This window comes from Manis javanica, chromosome 3 (genome assembly GCF_040802235.1).
Source record: "Manis javanica isolate MJ-LG chromosome 3, MJ_LKY, whole genome shotgun sequence".
Taxonomy (NCBI): domain Eukaryota; kingdom Metazoa; phylum Chordata; class Mammalia; order Pholidota; family Manidae; genus Manis; species Manis javanica.
In genome coordinates this window covers 91,805,675-91,825,877 of record NC_133158.1, presented here as the reverse complement: position 1 = coordinate 91,825,877, position 20,203 = coordinate 91,805,675, and positions in this window count along the sequence as shown.

The window sequence follows — 20,203 nt, the reverse complement described above, 5'->3', positions numbered from 1 at the left end:
ACCTAGTTTATAATATATAATATAGTTACCTCATTCTGGATCAGTTCCTCTATCTAAATTCTTTCTGTGCATTTAAGATGTAAGCAGTCAAAGTTTCTTTCTGAGTCTTTTAGGCCTTGATTACTTTTTATTCTGAAATATTCTTCAAGTCACAAAGGAACATCTTGGGAAAGCCTGCTCTTAGCCCCTACATGTACATGTTGTCTCAAAGCCACAAACAACTATACCAAACCAAAGGTTTCTGTGAATTAAGAAAGTATTCTATAAGGCTCTTCTCCATTTCAAAGGCTTGATCTATTCTCTATTTCAATTCAAACATTTATTGATATGTATTGACTTATGTATTCAAAGATTAAGAACTGTTAGACCACTGTACTAATAAATGAAAGATATGGGCAGTTACCGATTATGGGCTGAATTATGTCCCCTGGAAATTCACAGGCTGAAGATTTAACCCCTAATGTGACTGTATTTGGAGACAAGACCTTAAAGGAGGTAAATAAGATTAAATGAAACCATAAAGATAAGTTTCTAATCCAATGATAATGGTGTCCTTTTAAGAAGAGGAAGAGATACCGGCAGTGTGCATGCACAGAAGAAAGGGCACATGAAGACATAGCTAGATAGTGGCTATCTGCAAGTCAAGGAGAGGGGCCTCAAGAGAAACCAAACCTGCCGATACCTTGACCTTGAACTTTAAGCCTCCAGAACTGTGAGGCAATAAATTTGTGTCATTTAAGCTACCCAACCATGAGGTGTTTTGCTATGGTAGATCTAGCAGATAATACATTCCCCAGAGCATCACTGAAGTAATAGCAGCAGTTGAGTAGATGATATTTTCTTCAAAAGCAGACCTATTTTCTTCTAAGCACACCTATGATGTGTCTCAGAAGGGAACATGATAAAGGAAACCATTTTGGCATGAAGTTTTTACAGTGATTTCACCCAAACTAAAGATGAGAGTGCTAAGATCTGGAATTTTTCTTCTAGGATGTTCATATTTTCAACTTCCTTCTTCTTCCACATTGCAGTTGAATCTCTGGATAATAATTTCTAGAGAAAAGACTATAAAAGGATCCTAGGGGAAAGTGAGGGGGTCAAATCATACCATGAGTGCATAAGAAAAACCCACTCAAGTCTTCAGAGAATTATTACTGTTCAATAACAAATAACTAGAACAAAAAACTGATAAGTTTATAAAAAAGATTCTATGACATAAAGGAAGAAAACAGACATAACTCAAGAAATGTCTGAAAAACATACTTATGTAAATATCTTCTAATGAAGGAGAAATAAATTTAGATTGCAACAGTTGTTGAAATATAAAGAAAAAACTGAATTGTGAATTAAAGAAGAGATAATAAAATAGAAAGAGAAAGAAAGGTAATGGCTTATTATGTGAAAACAAATTTTGAAAAGATGTTATGAAAATTAGTAAATGATAGCTTTTACATAATACATTAGGAACGTTAAAAAGAGTAAAATTGGGACAATTAGATAATCATATCAGGTTAGGGTAATTTGCCTATAAAGTGCTCTCAGAATGAAAATAACCAGGGATATGATAATTATGGAAAATAGATAATAGAAATACAATATACAAATAAATGATGTTTTTATCAATCCATTCAAGTCAGACATTTATTGATGTGTATTGACTTATACAATGTATAATCTAGGTACTATATTTAGCTCTAGGGATTATATTTTGAATATAAGAAGACTTAATCTTGCCCAGTATTACATTATGTAACAAAGTCCAGAGTGAAGAAAAAAATACACACATACATACATTTATATACACACATACACAGTAAAATGAAGCCGAGGTCTGGAAAGTCTTCTCTGAGGAAATAACAGTCCTATTGATATTTGAAGAATAAGCAGGAAATAGGTGACATAAGGATGATAGAATTTCTCCATAAAGCATGTCTCACACATAGCAATTACTATTGTTCACTGCTCAGGTGACGGGTTAAGAGAAGTCTTACAGAACTGGGTCAGAAAAAGAAGGTAGCAGTACATGATGATGAATGGGGCTAAGGAGGTAGTTAGGTTCAGAGCCAGGTCAATGCAAGCTGCCATGGAATATGGTCCTTACCTATATTAGGAGACAGCCACTAAAATATTTCAAAGGGAAGAGAAGGAGGTGGATGTGGGAGCAAGGAGATGATATGATCATATTTAAAATTTGAAAATACCTTTTTGGCTAAGGTTTGAGAAACTGAGAAAGGACAAAAAGCCTAAGTGGGCTAATCATGTGTATACTGCAGAAGTCCATTTAGTGCTGTACTATACCACTCAGTAAGTAGGAAGAGAGAAAAGTGAGTAGACTGGAGGGATTTGAAGAAATAAAATCGGAAGACCTGGGTGATGAATTACCTATGAGCCTGGTGGAGTGGGAGGTATCACCCTCTGGTACCCAGGCTCTAGGTCCACTGACTTCCTTGTGGTGGGGTCCATGCTCTGCTCCTACACTCGTGGATCACTTTACTCTGATGTGTGTTTACTCCCAGCAACCAGAGTCTTCATCTCCTCGTCAGACGGTTGTGCTCAGACTTGTGGAGGATTTCTTAAAATCAACTCGGTACTTATGAATCTCAGGCAGAGATTCATTGAACTCCTAAGAAATGAGGCCAAGTTAAGCATAGATTACCTTAGCTCAGGTAAAATAACAGCTTTGTATTCCCTTTAGCTTTAAAGATTTTTTATCATATAGTTTCCTCAGGATTATATGATGAACTAACTTTCTCACTTTCTTACTTCCTCCCTCCCTTCCTTTTCTTCCTTCTTTCCTCACACCCTTCCTCTCTTCCTTCCTTCCTTCTTCCTTCCTTCCTTCTTCCTTCCTTCCTTCCTTCCTTCCTCCCTCCCTCCCTCCCTCCCTCCCTCCCTCCCTCCTTTCTTTCTTTCTTTCTTTCTTTCTTTCTTTCTTTCTTTCTTTCTTTCTTTCTTTCTTTCTTTTTCTTTCTTTCTTTCTTTCTTTCTTTCTTTCTTTCTTTCTTTCTTTCTTTCTTTCTTTCTTTCTTTTCTTTTCTTTTCTTTTCTTCCCTTCCCTTCCCTTCCCTTCCCTTCCCTTCCCTTCCCTTCCCTTCCCTTTCCTTTCCTTTCCTTTCTTTTCTTTTCTTTCTTTTCTTTTCTTTCTTCTCTCTTTCTTGGTGCAGTTGCATTTTATGAATTATATATAAAACAATACCAACAACCAGATACTGTGTGCTTGGATTCATTGTTGGAATAATTTCCAGAATTTTGCAACCTCCAGGAGACCCACATTTTCCTTACTCCTCATGCTATTATATATTCTTTATGTCAATTGTGTAACCAGCAGCCAAGCTAAGGCCAAATTCTCAGGAGTCCCTAAGACTGAAGGAAGGAATGCAGTGATACTCTTAATCTTTTCTTTACTTCCATTCAACCATGTTTATAATTCCTTCATGCATATTTATGATTTCTGTAATTGTAAGTTTTATATTATTTGATAAATGAAAACAGGTATAGTAAAACATGTTAATGATCACCAAGAGCTGAATCATCCAAAAAGGCTTTGGACTTCCTTTCTTAAAAAATATGTTACCTGTGGCCATATTCCCTGATAGGTTTTCTGACATGACTTTAACTCTTAGAACATCCCTCACTCCAATACACATGTCTATCCATGTTTTTCTTATTTGGCACTATTTGCTATATATTTTCATGACAACATATACATATACATATAAGTACATGTGAACCCAACTTTCATACCTCTGGACATTGAGGAGAAGCTCCTGACTTCTTTATCCCATTGCAACAGATGTTACTTTAACTCCTGCATTGAGTTTCTGAGATCCATACATTCTACGAAACTCAAAGAATTGCTTCTATTAATTAATGAACTATATTTTGAGCAGTTTTCAGTCTCAGATTATGAAGTAGACAATACAGAAGTCCCTACATATCTCCTCCCCTCCTTTCTCCTATTGTTAGTGTCATAAATTAGTGATACATTTGTTACAATTGATGAGTCAATATTGATACATTATTATTAACTAAAGTCCATAGTTTACATTAGGGTTCATTTTTTGTGTTGTACAGTTTGTATGAATTTGACAAACACATAATGTCATAAATCTACCATTACAGTATTAGACAAAAAGTTTCACTGTCCTAAAAAGCCCTTGTATTCAATCTACCTATTCATCCCTCTCCTTCAACCCTAGGCAAACACTGATCTTTTCGTTGTCTCTCTCTCTAGTTTTGCCTTTTCCATAATGTATAATTGGAATCATACCGCACATAGCATTTTTAGAATGGCTTCTTTCACTAAGCAAACTAAGCAAAATACTGTTTTATCCATGCCTTTTCATGGCTTGATAGTTCATTTCTTTTTATTACTGAATAATATTCCACTGTATGGACATAGCATAGTTTGTTTCACTATCCATCTTTTGAAGGACATCTTGGCTGTTTCCCATTTTTGTGCCCATCCATTTTTTTTCCTAATTTTTTTTGCCCATCTATTTATGTTAGCAAATGCTTAATTCCATTTCTCAATCAAATTTCTATTATATGTAGAATAGGTAATTACCGTCGATGTTGTGCTTCTTAGTACATTTTTGTTCTTTGGCAGTGGTGAAATATACTTTCTTCTCATGAAAGACAGTCTTGGGGGTGGGCCAGAGTGGCAGACTTTGTCCATAATCCAGTTTTGCAAACTCCTAATGGTTTTCTCAGCTGTAATTTTGGATAGGGTAAGTGTTATCCCAAGCAGAATAAGTATCTAATCTGGATAAAATAGTGCAAGAGTCCAATTGTTTTTCACTACCTAATATAATGCCTTCACTTCTGCCAATTGTGAAGAATTACCATACTTTTTTCAATCAAGTTTTAGTGTCTACTGGGCATATGGTGAAGGATTACACTCCATCAAGTTTAGACAGTCCCATCAATAAACTGGTCAACTTCCTTTGGTTTAGCAGGAAGGGAATCATAGCATTTAAATCTATCTAGAGGGGCTATCAATTTTTCTGAAAGTTCTAACAGTCCACAAGATAGAGCTTGAGTCAGCCCATGAGTGGTATAGATTCTTCCAGACCTGGCTTTGTATGTATTTTATCAGTGAGTCCTGGGGAGCTGTCCATTTTACAGGCATATCTCATTGAAGTTATCATTGACATGCTAACTATTTTAACTTTCAGAATTATTTTTAATTTTTTCTCTGCTTGTTGTAGAAGATATACAGAGCAATGATGGAACATTTACCACATCACTGAAATTTTATTCAGCTCAAATAAATGACTCAAAGATATATAATTCTATGTGTATATCAGCCCCCTTACTTTAATTATCTTTATTCCTAATGATGGAGAACACTATATAAAATAAATTATAACTTGAAATAAAATGTATAAGCTATTCACACAGATAATTTTTGGAAACAGGGATATTATCATACTTTAAAGTTAAAATAATAGATAAATCCAATAATCACCATTTTAAGTACTACACAAAATGAATATGGTTAAAAATGAAATGCTTAAATGCTATTCTAGGACCATCCAATAGACAGTTGTGGAGAAACCTTTTTTTTTCAATTGGGGTAAAATTTGTATTTAGTGAATGGCATAATCTGAAATATACAGTTTGATTTTTGACAAATTCATTTATCTGAGTAATCCACATGCCCATTAATATGTAGATGTTTCCTTTTGCCCTTTCACACACAGACAATCACTCTTCTGGTTTCTTTCATCCTGGATTAAATTTGCTTTTTCCAAAACATCATATGCATGCAGTCATACAGTAGGTCCTGTTTTGAGTCTAGCTCCTTTCCCTCAGTATAAACATTTGGACATCCATCCATGTTGTGTGAATCAGTATATTATTATTTTTTGTGCATTCCATTATATTAATTTACCACAGACTAAGTTATTTGTATAATTTCTTGTTGGATGTTTTCTTTCATCTTGGAGAGTAAACCTGGCCCAGTTACCACATCTTGTTTGAAAGCAGTGGTCTATTTAACTTTAAGAAAAGCCAGGTTAAGAGTCCCAGCATATGAAGCATCAGTGTGATGACACACCTGTGACTCTAGCATGCAGCTCAATATCCCAACACACATTGCTCAGAGGTGTGTTTGGCCCCCACAGATAAAAGTGGCAAAGGCAAGATCCATTTCAGCTCAGGAAACCCATTATCAATGGGGTTCTTTCAGTTTTCATACCTTCTCAGCTGTTGCTCGTCAGTTACAGGTTATGAAAACAACATTCTTGACACCCTCAAATAGAGTGAATTTGGAAACTTATTTAGAACAATCCAAAATATGCAGTGAGATTAAAAGTCCTTGCTTATTTTAGGTCTGTACACTTCTATATATTTACTGAATTGTCACTGAAAGGAGTTTAAACAAGGATCAAAGTCTTATTCATCCTTAAAGCTGGAGGTAGGGCAGCCAAGTGGTTGTGTCACTCACATGGTCTTTCAAAAAAAGCCTGTTTTTCAACACAGGGAGCTCTATTGCCCTCTATATCTTTTTACTATGAGGACCCCCACCTCAGCTTTTAAGCAAGGGCTGCTCTCTTTTGGGGAAGTCTTCCACTAATAGGTTAGTGCAGTGGGAGTCCTACAGATGACTTATTTCTTCTCATTTCTGGATTCTTCTACTAGATCATTGCTCTGGAACATCCTACCAAGTTCACTAAGACTGTCATATCTACATCATGGATTGAGGCTCTCCTTGCCCATCTTGCCCAAACCCTCTAATCCTGTTTCTTTTTTCCAAGCTTAATTCTATCTGCTTTGTACTATATGTGGCAACATCATATCTCTGTTTGTTTATACATGCATCAAAATAATGTGTAAATATGAATCCTATAATCTTTCCACCTGATTTACTTGAGTCTTACCTACATGAAGCTATTGAAGCTGACACTGAAGCAGAGCTAGAGGAGCAGCAGATTTATTGGGGAGGAAAGGGCACCTCTAAAAGAAAAAAAGAGTAAAAGCGAAAATGAGCAGGGAGAGGTTTTGGAGCATGATTCACAAATTTAGCACTAATAATTCTGAAAAAGAGAAAACAAACTTAATTATATGTAGAAGAATATTACCAATTTTTGTTTTAAAAATCTACCATTTTATTATTTCTATAACATGTTTTTGTAAGTATACTATTGCAAAATCTTGAAACTTTATAATGAGTTTTGTGTTTTTACTAAAATATCTTATTCCATTCACTAAACTTAAAATGTTTCCTTGGGTTCCACTGATACATGTCTGATATACTGGTTTAAAAACCAAAGAGTGGCAAAATAGTGCAATTGTTTTTATTAGCCTGGGACTTTAAAATACCTAATGCAAAAGGAACTATTTAAAATAATATTGTTATATGTTCTTTCTCAGTATAATTTTTACTTTAAAAGTCCCAGTGAAAAAACCACAAGGCTCTACAACCCAAAACAAAATTTTCCTTCATGAAACATTTAAAGTACTCCCTCAATCCCAGAAGTTTCTTTATATTTATTAAAACTCTGAGTTGAAACTCTGAAGTCATTAGCTTCCACCATTTATCCCTTATTGTCAGGGCGAGTACTGTAATCAAAATTAGATTTGCTTTGAAATGCCTCAGTAATGTAATAATACATCAGAAGGGTAAATTCCTCATAGCATACCTCTTTAGAACCTGAAAATCTTCTAGCATTCAATGCATCTCTCTAATGACTAATAATTATGTGTGGTTTTGTGCAAAATATGATAGAAAGCAGGTATTCATTCTTCATTCATTTCTTTTATTATTAATATACTCAGTAAACATACATTGAGTATGCATGTCAACTGATGAGTATATAGTGATATAGTCCCTGACATCAAGGAGCAATTAAATACCTCTGCTCTTTCCTTCAGAGCTTCTGATGATATTGAAATGAATATACTGCTTTTGTAATTTATACATGATTATTTGAGTTGGATGCATACAAAAATCTTGTCATGTTTAATCCTCTTCACACATCTTCATAGCTCTGAAAGAGAAACAGACCTAGTAATGTTGTGTTACATGTATAAAATTCAGTTATATAAAAAATGACTGTGCTCAACTGCTTAGGAAATCTCAAGCTAATTTTCTCTGATCTGATTTAGTCAGGGTCCTATTTTTATGTCATCATACACCATGTAGGCATTTATGCTGCATCCTCCATTTTTGATGATTTTAAGGATACCTAAGGTTTTGAGTGAATGATTTGCCTAGTTTGGGTCAAAAGGATGTAGAGTTCTCAGAGACTGGCAAGTTCAGCCACTTCCCTATTTGCTGGGGTTTTCATGATCAACCCCAGAAAGAGTAAGGAAAGGTACCTGGTCTCTAACTCTAACAGGGCTCCCTGGCAGAGAAACAGAGTGCTCATTGCTTAGAAAGCATGAAGTATGTAAATTACATCAACAACTGTCAGCTTTCCCTCTCCTCCCTCTCACAGCCTGTGGTTTTTAGACTAGCCTTCAAGGCCAGAGATTTTGAACTCAGAATTCAATAATTCGCTCTTTCTTCTCTTTTCTCAAGATCTAGTGATCTACAGTGGAAATTGGCATGTTTTTGATATAAATATAAGAACATATCATGTGGGTCTAAGGAAAGACAATGAATCTATACTTCTAAGTATCATGTCATTACCATATAGTTTTAACTATGGGAATTTTTTAGCTAACTGTGAAAAATAGAAAAGATTAAGATCTAATTTGTTAAACAAACATCTCAACAACGAAAAGTAATGAAATTCATACCACGATACTCAGAAACATCCATAACTCAAGGTTATTTTGATGTCTGTGATTTTACATAAATTACTATATTTAGATCTGCTGTACTTGTGTAATAAAAAAATATGTATATTTTTCTTTATTTCAAAGTTAAGTTATTAAAGATATACATGGATTCTTAGATGTTTGAAAAAGACTAATTGTGGAGTAACAGAAAAGAGCACATAATTCATAAATGACAACTTTAGTAAAAAAAAATCCATGAAACCAGCACCAGGTCAAGAAATAGAACTTGACCAGAGTATCAGAAAGCCCATCTTGTGCCCTTTCCAGTCATAATCACTGCTCAACCTCGATTCTTGACTATGCAGTAGTTTTGCCTCTTTTAAAGTATACGTAAATGGAATTCTCTCTTTTCTGACTTGTTTCATTGCTTAATATCATGTTTGTTATTTTCATTGATATGGTTGTGTATAGTATCAATATATTTGTTCTCAGTGATATATGGTACTCTGTTGTGAAATATCTGCAATTATCCATCCACAGTGGATGGACATTTTCCTGGTGTTCTGTTTGGTGCTTTGATTCATAATACTAAGACAGCAATAACTTGCGCATTTTTTGGCAGACATTTCTGAAGGACATATATTTAATGATGGAATTCCTTGGTTAGACATCCTTCTTTGGCATTGTATTGCTCTTTGAATCAACTCCAAAGTGAAAAGGAAGCCAAGAGGTATGATATTTTTACACATATAATGTATATAGAATCAAAGTTTGTATCTATGTATTATATTTCTGATTAGTTCATCTCAACAGTTATGTTTTTCTTATTATCCAGCTACTACTAATTAATATATTGAATTTTAATTATTATGCTATTTATTGAACACATCTATCTAGGTACTAAAGATAACAATTCTTTGAACAAAGACATATTACAAATAGAAAGAAAAAGAGAATACTATCACAAAAACCTTTAAAGATATTTATAGATTATGTGAATGCTGAAGAAAAATTGTGTTCGGGTGTCAAAATTTAAAACCATATTAAAATCTCAACATATTTTATTTTATTCAAGTTTTAACCACCAAAAATCCTACATGATCATTTATCAAGATAGATTAGACAATCATGAAAATTAACTGTTTATAAAATTAAGACTTTGTTTTTTAGAGCAATTGAAGGTTCACAACAAAACAGGGGAATTTACAGAGATTTCGTATATACACTTTCCCCTACCCCCACATAGCTTCTTCCATTATCAACATATTCCACCAGAGTTGTATATTTTTTTCAATTAATGAATCTATAATTATCCAAACACATCATACTTATCCAAAGTTGGTAAATATATTATGGTTCACCCTCATTGTTGTACAAGGGCTTAGACAAATGTCTAATGACATGTATCTATCACTGTAGTATACAGAGTATTTTCACTGTTCCAAAAGTCCTCTGGGCTCTGCCTATTCATCCTTTTCCCACTGAATCCCTGGCAACCACTCATCTTTTTGCTGTTTTTATCCCAGAATGTCATATAGTTGGAATCATACGTTATGGAGATCTTCAGATTAGATCCTTTCACCTAGTAATATGAATTTAAGTTACTTCCATGTCTTTTCATGGCTAGATAGCTCATTTTTTTTAATGCTGAATAATATTCCATTGTCTAGATGTATCACAATTTGTTTATCTGTTCAGCTACTGAAGGACATCCCTGGTTGTGTCTAAATTTTGGCAATTATGAGTAAACCTGCTGTAAACATCTATATGTTCTGTGATATTTTGGGAAATTTTTGGAATACATGATAATATGTTTAGCTCTGTATTGCACCACAATTTCAGCAGCAGCATTAGGTGTCACTGTCCCTGTTTTTGGCCATTCTAATAGATGTGCAGTGATATCTCATTGTTTTAATTTGGATTTTCCTGATGACATATGATGTGGAGCATCTTTTCATATGCTTATACATCTGTATATATTCTATACATCTGTATATATTCTATACATCTGTACAATCTATACATCTGTATATATTCTTTGGTAAGGTGTTAACGTCTTTGGGCCATTTTCCTTTTTTTAATTAGTTTTATTTTGGTATCATTAATCTACAATTACATGAAAGACATTATGTTTACTAGGCTCCCCCTTTCACCAAGTCCCTCCCACATCCCCATTCACAGCCATTGTCCGTCAACATAGTAAGATGCTGTAAAATCACTACTTGTCTTCTCTGTGTTGCACAGCCCTCCCCGTGCCCCCCCCAACACTATACATATTAATCGTAATGCCCCCTTTCTTTTTTCCCGTCCTTATCCCTCCCTTCCCACCCATCCTCCCCAGTCCCTTTCCCTTTGGTAACTTTTAGTCCATTCTTGGGTTCTGTGATTCTGCTGCTGTTTTGTTTCTTCAGTTTTCCTTTGTTCTTATACTCCACATATGAGTGAAATCATCTGGCACTTGTCCTTCTCTGCTTGGCTTATTTCACTGAGCATAATACCCTCTAGCTCCATCCATGTTGTTGCGAATGGTAGGATCTGTTTTTTTCTTATGGCTGCGTAATATTCCATTGTGTATATGTGCCACATCTTCTTTATCCATTCATCTACTGATGGACATTTAGGTTGCTTCCATATCTTGGCTATTGTAAACAGTGCAGCGATAAACATAGGGGTGCATCTGTCTTTTTTAAACTGGAGTGCTGCATTCTTAGGGTAAATTCCTACATGTGAAATTCCTGGGTCAAATGATATTTCTATTTTGAGCATTCTGAGAAACCTCCATACTGCTTTCCACAATGGTTGAACTAATTTACATTCCCACCAGCAGTGTAGGAGGGTTCCCCTTTCTCCACAACCTCGCCAACATTTGTTGTTGTTTGTCTTTTGGATGGTAGCCATCCTTACTGGTGTGAGATGATAGCTCATTGTGGTTTTAATTTCCATTTCTCTGATGACAAGTGATGTGGAGCATCTTTTCATGTGTCTGTTTGCCATCTGAATTTCTTCTTTAGAGAACTGTCTATTTAGCTCCTCTGCCCATTTTTAAATTGGATTATTTGCTTTTTGTTTGTTGAGGTGGGTGAGCTCTTTATATATTTTGGGTGTGAACCCTTTATCGGATCTGTCATTTACGAATATATTCTCCCATATTGTAGGATACCTTTTTGTTCTATTGATAGTGTCCTTTGCTTTGCAGAAGCTTTTCAGCTTGATATAGTCCCATTTGTTCATTTTTGCATTGGTTTCCCTTGCCCGGGGAGATATGTTCAAGAAGAGGTCACTCACATTTATGTCTAAGAGATTTTTGCCTATGTTTTTTTCTAAGAGTTTTATGGTTTCATGACTTACATTCAAGTCTTTGATCCATTTTGAATTTACTTTTGTGTATGGGGTTAGACAGTGATCCAGTTTCGTTCTCTTACATGTAGCTGTCCAGTTTTGCCAGCACCATCTGTTGAAGAGACTGTCATTTCCCCATTGTATGTCCATGGCTCCTTTATCGAATGTTAGTTGACCATATATGTTTCGATTAATGTTTGGAGTCTCTATTCTGTTCCATTGGGCTGTGGCTCTGTTCTTGTGCCAGTACTAAATAGTCTTGATTACTGTGGCTTTGTAGTAGATCTTGAAGTTGGGGAATGAGATCCCCCCCCACTTTATTCTTCCTTCTCAGGCCTGCTTTGGTTATTCAGGGTCTTTGGTGTTTCCATATGAATTTTTGAACTATTTGTTCCAGTTCATTGAAGAATGTTGTTGGTAATTTGATGGGGATTACATCGAATCTGTATATTGCTTTGGACAGGATGGCCATTTTGACAATACTAATTCCTCCTAGCCAGGAGCATGGGATGAGTTTCCATTTGTTAGTGACCTCTTTAATTTCTCTTAAGAGTGTCTTATAGTTTTCAGAGTATAGGTCTCTCACTTCCTTGGTTAGGTTTATTCCTAGGTATATTAGTGTTCTTAATGCTATTGTGAATAGAATTGTCTTCCTGATTTCTCTTTCTATTAGTTTATTGTTAGTGTATAGGAAAGCCACAGATTTCTGTGTGTTAATTTTGTATCATGCAACTTTGCTGAATTTCAATATTAGCTCTAGTAGTTTTGGAGTGGAGTCTTTAGTGTTTTTTATGTACAATATCATGTCATCTGCAGATAGTGACAGTTTAACTTTTTCTTCACCAGTCTGGATTCCTTGCATTTCTTTGTTTTGGTTAATTACTGTGGCTAGGACCTCCAGTACTATGTTGAATAACAGTTGGGAGAGTCGGCATCCCTGTCTTATTCCCAATCACAGAGGAAAAGCTTTCAGCTTCTCGCTGTTCAATATAATGTTGGCTGTGGGTTTATCATAGATGGACTTTATTATGTTGAGGTACTAGCCCTCTCTTCCCATTTTGCTGTGAGTTTTTATCATGAATGGATGTTGAACTTTGGCAAATGCTTTTTCAGCCTCTATGGAGATGATCATGTGGTTTTTGTCTTTCTTTTTGTTGATGTGGTGTATGATGTTGATGGACTTTCAAATGTTGTACTATCCTTGCATCCCTGGGATGAATCCCACTTGGTCATGGTGTACGATCCTTTTGATGTATTTTTGAATTCGGTTTGCTAATATTTTGTTGAGTATTTTTGCATCTACATTTATCAGGGATATTGGTCTGTAGTTTTCTTTTTTGGTGGGGTCTTTGCCTGGTTTTGGTATTTGGTATTCATAGAATGAGTTTGGGAGTATTCCCTCCTCTTCTATTTTTTGGAAAACTTTAAGGAGAATGGGTGTTATGTCTTCTCTGAATGTCTGACAAAATTCCGAGGTAAATCCTTCTGGCCTGGGGGTTTTGTTCTTTGGTAGTTTTTTGATTACCACTTCAATTTCGTTGCTGGTAATTGGTCTGTTTAGATTTTCTGTTTTCTTTCTGGGTCAGTCTTGGAATGTTGTATTTTTCTAGGAAGTTGTCCATTTCTCCTAGGTTTCCCAGCTTGTTAGCATATAGGTTTTCATTGTACTCTCTAATTATTCTTTGTATTTCTGTATGGTCCGTCGTGATTTTTCCTTTCTCGTTTCTGATTCTGTTGATGTGTGTTGACTCTCTTTTCCTCTTAATAAGTCTGGCTGGAGGCTTATCTATTTTGCTTATTTTCTCGAAGAACCAGCTCTTGGTTTCATTGATTTTTGCTATTGTTTTATTCTTCTCATTTTTATTTATTTCTTCTCTGATCTTTATTATGTCCCTCCTTCTGCTGACCTTAGGCCTCATTTGTTCTTCTTTTTCCAATTTTGATAATTGTGACATTAGACCATTTATTTGGGATTGTTCTTCCTTTTTTTAAATATGCCTGGATTGCTATATAATTTCCTCTTAAGAATGCTTTTGCTGTGTCCCACAGTAGTTGGGCCTTTTGTTGTTGTTGTCGTTTGTTTCCGTATATTGCTGGATCTCCATTTTGATTTGGTCATTGATCCATTTATTACTTAGGAGCGTGTTGTTAAGCCTCCATGTGTTTGCGAGCCTTTTCGCTTTCTTTGTACAATTTATTTCTAGTTTTATGCCTTTGTGGTCTGAAAAGTTGGTTTGTAGGATTTCAATCTTTTGGAATTTCCTGAGGCTCTTTTTGTGGCCTAGTATGTGGTCTATTCTGGAGAATGTTCCATGTGCACTTGAGAAGAATGTGTATCCTGTTGCTTTTGGATGTAGAGTTCTGTAGATGTCTATTAGGTCCATCTGTTCTAGTGTGTTGTTCAGTGCCTCTGTGTCCTTACTTATTTTCTGTCTGGTGGATCTGTCCTTTGGAGTGAGTGGTGTGTTGAAGTCTCCCAGAATGAATGCATTGCATTCTATTTCCTCTTTTAGTTCTGTTAGTATTTGTTTTAGGTATGTTGGTGCTCCTGTATTTGGTGCATATATATTTATAATGGTTATATCCTCTTGTTGGACTGAGCCCTTTATCATTATGTAATGTCCTACTTTATCTTTTGTTACTTTCTTTATTTCGAAGTCTATTTTGTCTGATACAGGTATTGCAACACCTGCTTTTTTCTCTCTGTTGTTTGCATGAAATATCTTTTTCCATCCCTTGACTTTAAGTCTGTGCATGTCTTTGGGTTTGAGGTAAGTCTCTTGTAAGCAACATATGGATGGGTCGTGCTAATTTATCCATTCTATTACTCTGTATCTTTTGATTGGTTCATTCAGTCCATTTACATTTAGGGTGATTATTGTAAGGTATGTACTTATTGCCATTGCAGCCTTTAAGTTTGTGGTTACCAAAGGTTCAATGTTAGCTTCTTTACTATCTTACTGTCCAACTTAACTCACTTATTGAGCTTTTATAAACACGATCTAATGATTCTTTATTTCTCTCCCTTCTTATTCCTCCTCCTCCCTTCTTCATATGCTGGGTGTTTTGTTCTGTACTCTTTTTAGGAGTGCTCCCTTCTAGAGCAGTCCCTGTAAGATGCCCTGTAGAGGTGGTTTGTGGGAGGCAAATTCCCTCAACTTTTGCTTGTCTGGGAATTGTTTAATCCCTCCTTCATATTTAAATGTTAATCGTGCTGGATACAGTAGTCTTGGTTCGAGGCCCTTCTGTTTCATTGCATTAAGTATATCATGCCATTCTCTTCTGGCCTATAGGGTTTCTGTTGAGAAGTCTGATGATAGCCTGATGGGTTTTCTTTTGTAGGTGACCTTTTTTTTTCTCTCTGGCTGCCTTTAATACTTTGTCCTTGTTTTTGATCTTTGCCATTTTAATTATTATGTGTCTTGGTGTTGCCCTCCTTGGATCCCTTGTCATGGGAGTCCTGTGTACCTCTGTGGTCTGAGAGGCCATTTCCTCCCCTAGTTTGGGGAAATTTTCAGCAATTATTTCTTCAAGACACTTTCTATCCCTTTTTCTCTCTCTTCTTCTTCTGGTACCCCTATAATGTGGATATTGTTCCATTTGTATTGGTCACTCAGCTCTCTTAGCATTCTTTCATTCCTGGAGATCCTTTTATCTCTCTCTGCATCAGCTTCTCTGAATTCCTGTTCTCTGTTTTCTAGTCCATTAATGGTCTCTTGCATCTCATCCATTCTGTTTTGATATCCTTCCAGAGCTTGTTTTATTTCTGTATTCTCCCTCCTTAGTTCTTGCATATTTCTCTGCAAGTCCATCAGCATGGTTCTGGCTTTTGTTTTGAATTCTTTTTCAGGGAGCCTGGTTAAATCTATCTCCCCAGGTTCCTTCTCAGGGGAAGATGTAGCAGATGCCGAAGCTGTCTGGGTTAGTCTTGTCCTGATCAAATTTTTTGCCTTTTCATGTTGATAGGTGCAGTGGTATGCTATTGACTCATCTGTCAGCTGGGATAGTCAAGACCCTTTCCACTTGCTCCTGGCCTTTCTCTACTGGGACAACTGCGACCCCTAGTGGCTTGTGTTGGGCAAGTTCATGTAGACTGGGTCTCTGTATCTTGCTCAGTTGGTATGATGGAAGCTCTCTTGCTGTGGGCGTGGCCAGCCTCAGGCTGCTGCTCTGTTATTGTGGGGCCCCGGAGGGGTAATGGATGGGGTGCTATTTGTCTGTTTACCTCTGTGAGGGGTCTCATAGCTGTTGCCCAGGGGTTTAGTGCACCTGGAGTTCCCTGGAATTTCCAGCCACTAGACTGTGACCCAGGATGCTTCCGTCCAGCTGTAGGGTCCCTGTCCCTTTAAGATTTTCAAAAAGCTCTTGCTTTTCTTTGTCACAGGGGTGCCAGCTTTGGGACCTGCTCAGGGGTCTTACTGTACTGCTTCCCTAGTTTCCAGCACCCCACGCATGCACTGTGTCTGCCCTTTGGTGCGGATGGCTGGGGCTGGGTGATTAGCAGTCCTAGGCTCCCTCTCCCTCTCCGCTCTGACTCCTCTACTCCCACTGGGAGCTGGGATGAGGGGCCTCGGGTCCCACCGGGCTGGGGCTTGTTTCTTACTCCTTTTACCAGGTGTTTCTTTCTTGTAGGTGTGGGTGTGGTCTGGATGTTCTCCTGTGTCTTCTTGTCTCTCTTTTAGGGATAGTTGTATTTGTTGTATTTTCAAAAATATATATGTTTTTGGGAGGAGATTCCCACTGTCCTACTCATGCTGCCATCTTGACTCCACTGCTTTTTTTTTGTTGTTGTTGAGTTTAAGAGTTTTTGTCTATTTTGGATAATGGTTCTTTATCAGATAATGTCTTTTGGAAATATTTTCTCCCAGTCTGTGGCTTGTCTTCTCCTTTTCTTGACAGTGTCTTTCACAGAGCTGAAGTTTTTAATTTTAATAAAGTCTAACTCATTAATTATATCTTTCATAGATCATGCCTTCGGTGTTTTATCTAAAGTCATCACCATACCCAAGGCTGTTCAGACTTTCTCCTATGTTATATTTTAGGAGTTTTTCAGTTTATATTTTGGTGCATGAGACATTTTGAGTACATTTTTGTAAAGGGTATGCGGTCTGTGCCTACAATCATTTTTTAGTATATAAATATCCAAGTTTTCTAGAACCATTTTTTGAAAAGATTATCTTTGCTTTGTTATATTGTATTTTCTCTTTTGTCAAAGATCAGTTGATTATGAATTTATATAGTAGTATACTTTTTGGATTCTTTTCTATAGCTATATATATAGGTGCATATATACTATACCCTGTAACATATATAGCAGTATATTTTCTGTACTTTATTCTCTTTCATTGATATAATGTCTGTTCTTTCACCAGTACCACAATGCCTTTATTATAGATTTATAGTAAGTCTTGAAGGCAGATAGTATCAGTCCTTCAAGTTTATTCTTTTCCTTCACTATCGTGTTGGCTATTTTGGGTCTTTTGACTGTCCATATAAACTTTAGAATCAGTTTACCAATATACACAAGATAACTTGCTGTTATTTTTATTAATATTGCATTGAATCTATACATCAATTTTGAAGAACTGGCATCATGACAACATTGCATCTTCTTTATGAACTCTTCTTTATGTCTCCATTTATTTAGTTCTTTTTTTTTCATCAGAGTTTATGGTTTTGCTCATATAGACAATTACATATTATGTTAGATTTATACCTAAGTATTTCATTTTGGGGGATGCTAATGTCAATGCAATTGTATTTTTTATTTCAAATTCCACTTGTTCATTATTGATGTACAAGGTAGCATTTAAAGTTTGCATACTAACCTTTCGTCCTACAAAACTAATGTAATTGATAATTTACAATTATAAGGAGGTTTTTCGTTAATTCTTTTGAATTCTCTACATAGATGATTATATCATCTGCAAACAAAGACAGCTTTTCTTTTTTTCTTCTTCCTTCTCAGTCTTTATACCTTTTATTTCCCTTTCTGGTCTTATTCTATTAGCTAGAACTTTCAGGCAGCTGTTGAAAAGCAGTGGTGAGATGGGACTTCCTTCCCTTGTTCCTGCTATTAAATAAGAAAGCTTCAGGTCTCTCATTTCTAAGTTTGACCTTAGCTGTGGTTTTTTGAAGATATTCTTTATCAAGTTTAGGAAGTTCCCATCTATTACTGGTTTACTGAGACTTTTTATAATGAATTGGTGTTAGATTTTGTAACATGCTTATTCTGCTTCTACTGATATTATCGTGTGATTTTTCTTATTTTGCTCATCGATATTATGGGCTAAGTTAATTGATTTTTATATGTTGAACTAGCCTTGCATGTTGAAGAGCCGTGCATGCATGGCCTTGCACACTTGGTATTAATATAGGACAATTGTTCTTATACATTATTGGATTTTGGTTCACAAACTGGCCCACACAAAGAGGGCAAGAAGGGACTAAGAGAAAGAAGCAGACCACTCCAGACTGGCAGGTGACAGTTTTAATAAGCAAAGTAACTAGCCTATGAGGCTTGCCTTAGGTGACTGTAAAATGACAGCTCTGTACCTACCTACAAAATCTTAAAAGTTTAAAGTCCTTAACTGGGTTCAGTTATGTATACCACCTCAAATCACATTTCTATCTCACAGCTGAATCCTTGGGGCAGCTTCAGGGAACAGGGAAGGCAAGAACAATACACATTTCAAAGACAGCAGAAAGGGTGGAGAGCCCCCAGTTCTCCGGGTCCAACTTGAGGTTCAACTGGCAGTTGTCTTCTTGATGACTTCCCCCAACATTGGATTAGATGTGCTAATAATTTATTGAGGATTTTTGCATTTATGTTCATGTGAGATATTGGCCTGTTTTATTATTTTCTTGTAACATCTTTGGTTTTGGTATTTGGCTAATGCTGGCCTCACTGAATGATGAATAGTTATTTTCTCTTCCCTGCTCTACTCTCAAAATGCTACAATCCAGGCATATTATTTTCCAAATCCTCACACTGTTTTCCAAAGCAAGAGACTGGAGGATTTTTTTTTTTCCCTGATGAAGCTGAAACTCCTGTAGAAGAAGAAATTTTATTATCTGCCACAAATTATGATGCAACACTTGATAAAACTGAAGTGAAGCCTATCAGGTGACAAGCCTCAAGAAAGCTCATAGAGATTCCACCCAGATTTTGCATAGATAATCTTATATATGACTGGAGAGTCAATTTTGTTGAAGATAACAAAATAGGAAAGGACTGAATAAGGGTAGCTTATTAACACTATGAACACAGGAAAAATTATAGATATATTGAAAAATGGTGCAAGTAATGAAAAATGTAATTTATGATAGGCCATAGAAATCATAGAGGTTACATACTGGAAGTATCTTTAAATACCATATTATCAGTCTAGTTATTTTTTTCGACTCAGGAAATGAGAATGTGTCCAAAATTGAACGTCTGAAAGTTGGCAGAGGTATGATTTCTAATATAATTTACATGTATCTCATAATAGATATTTTCAAAAATGGTAATCATCTATTTAAAGCATTAGTCAAGTCCTTCTTTGCCTTCTCTCACCCACTGTCCTTTAACTGAAAGAGGCTGAGAGTTTTGGTTAGAAGTGTGAAAATAGAGTCACTGTATATTAAAGAATAGGTATAGGACAGAAACAGAAATAAATTTAAGGACAATATGAATAGGGAAGATAACAGGAAAATTTTCACAGTGAGTCTAATTTAGCACGGAAGCTCCCCTTGCGTTTAGGTTGGAGGAAGGTGAGTTGAAATTATCACACCCTTGTATTTTTGAGAAGTGAATTGATAGCAGCTGTCACACTGTAGGAAATCCTAATAATTCCTGCCTGTGACATAAGGTTCTACCATTTCTCGCTGTCAGTGCCTCCTGTGTTTTAGGAGAGAGGTTTGACACAGAGCACAGTGCAGACTCTCAGACCCTGGGAATAGTGAAATTATGTTGACAGCCACGTAAGGGTATGGACTGCTCAGTGGAACAATGATTTGGTGGTTATTCTGTGTTAACAAAGGAAATTCATTTAGCCACTCCTTTAGCTTTAAAGAACAACTGAGAGAACATATGAAAATTATTGTCTACCAATTTGAAATTCTACTATAACTCTACAATGGTGACCCAGTA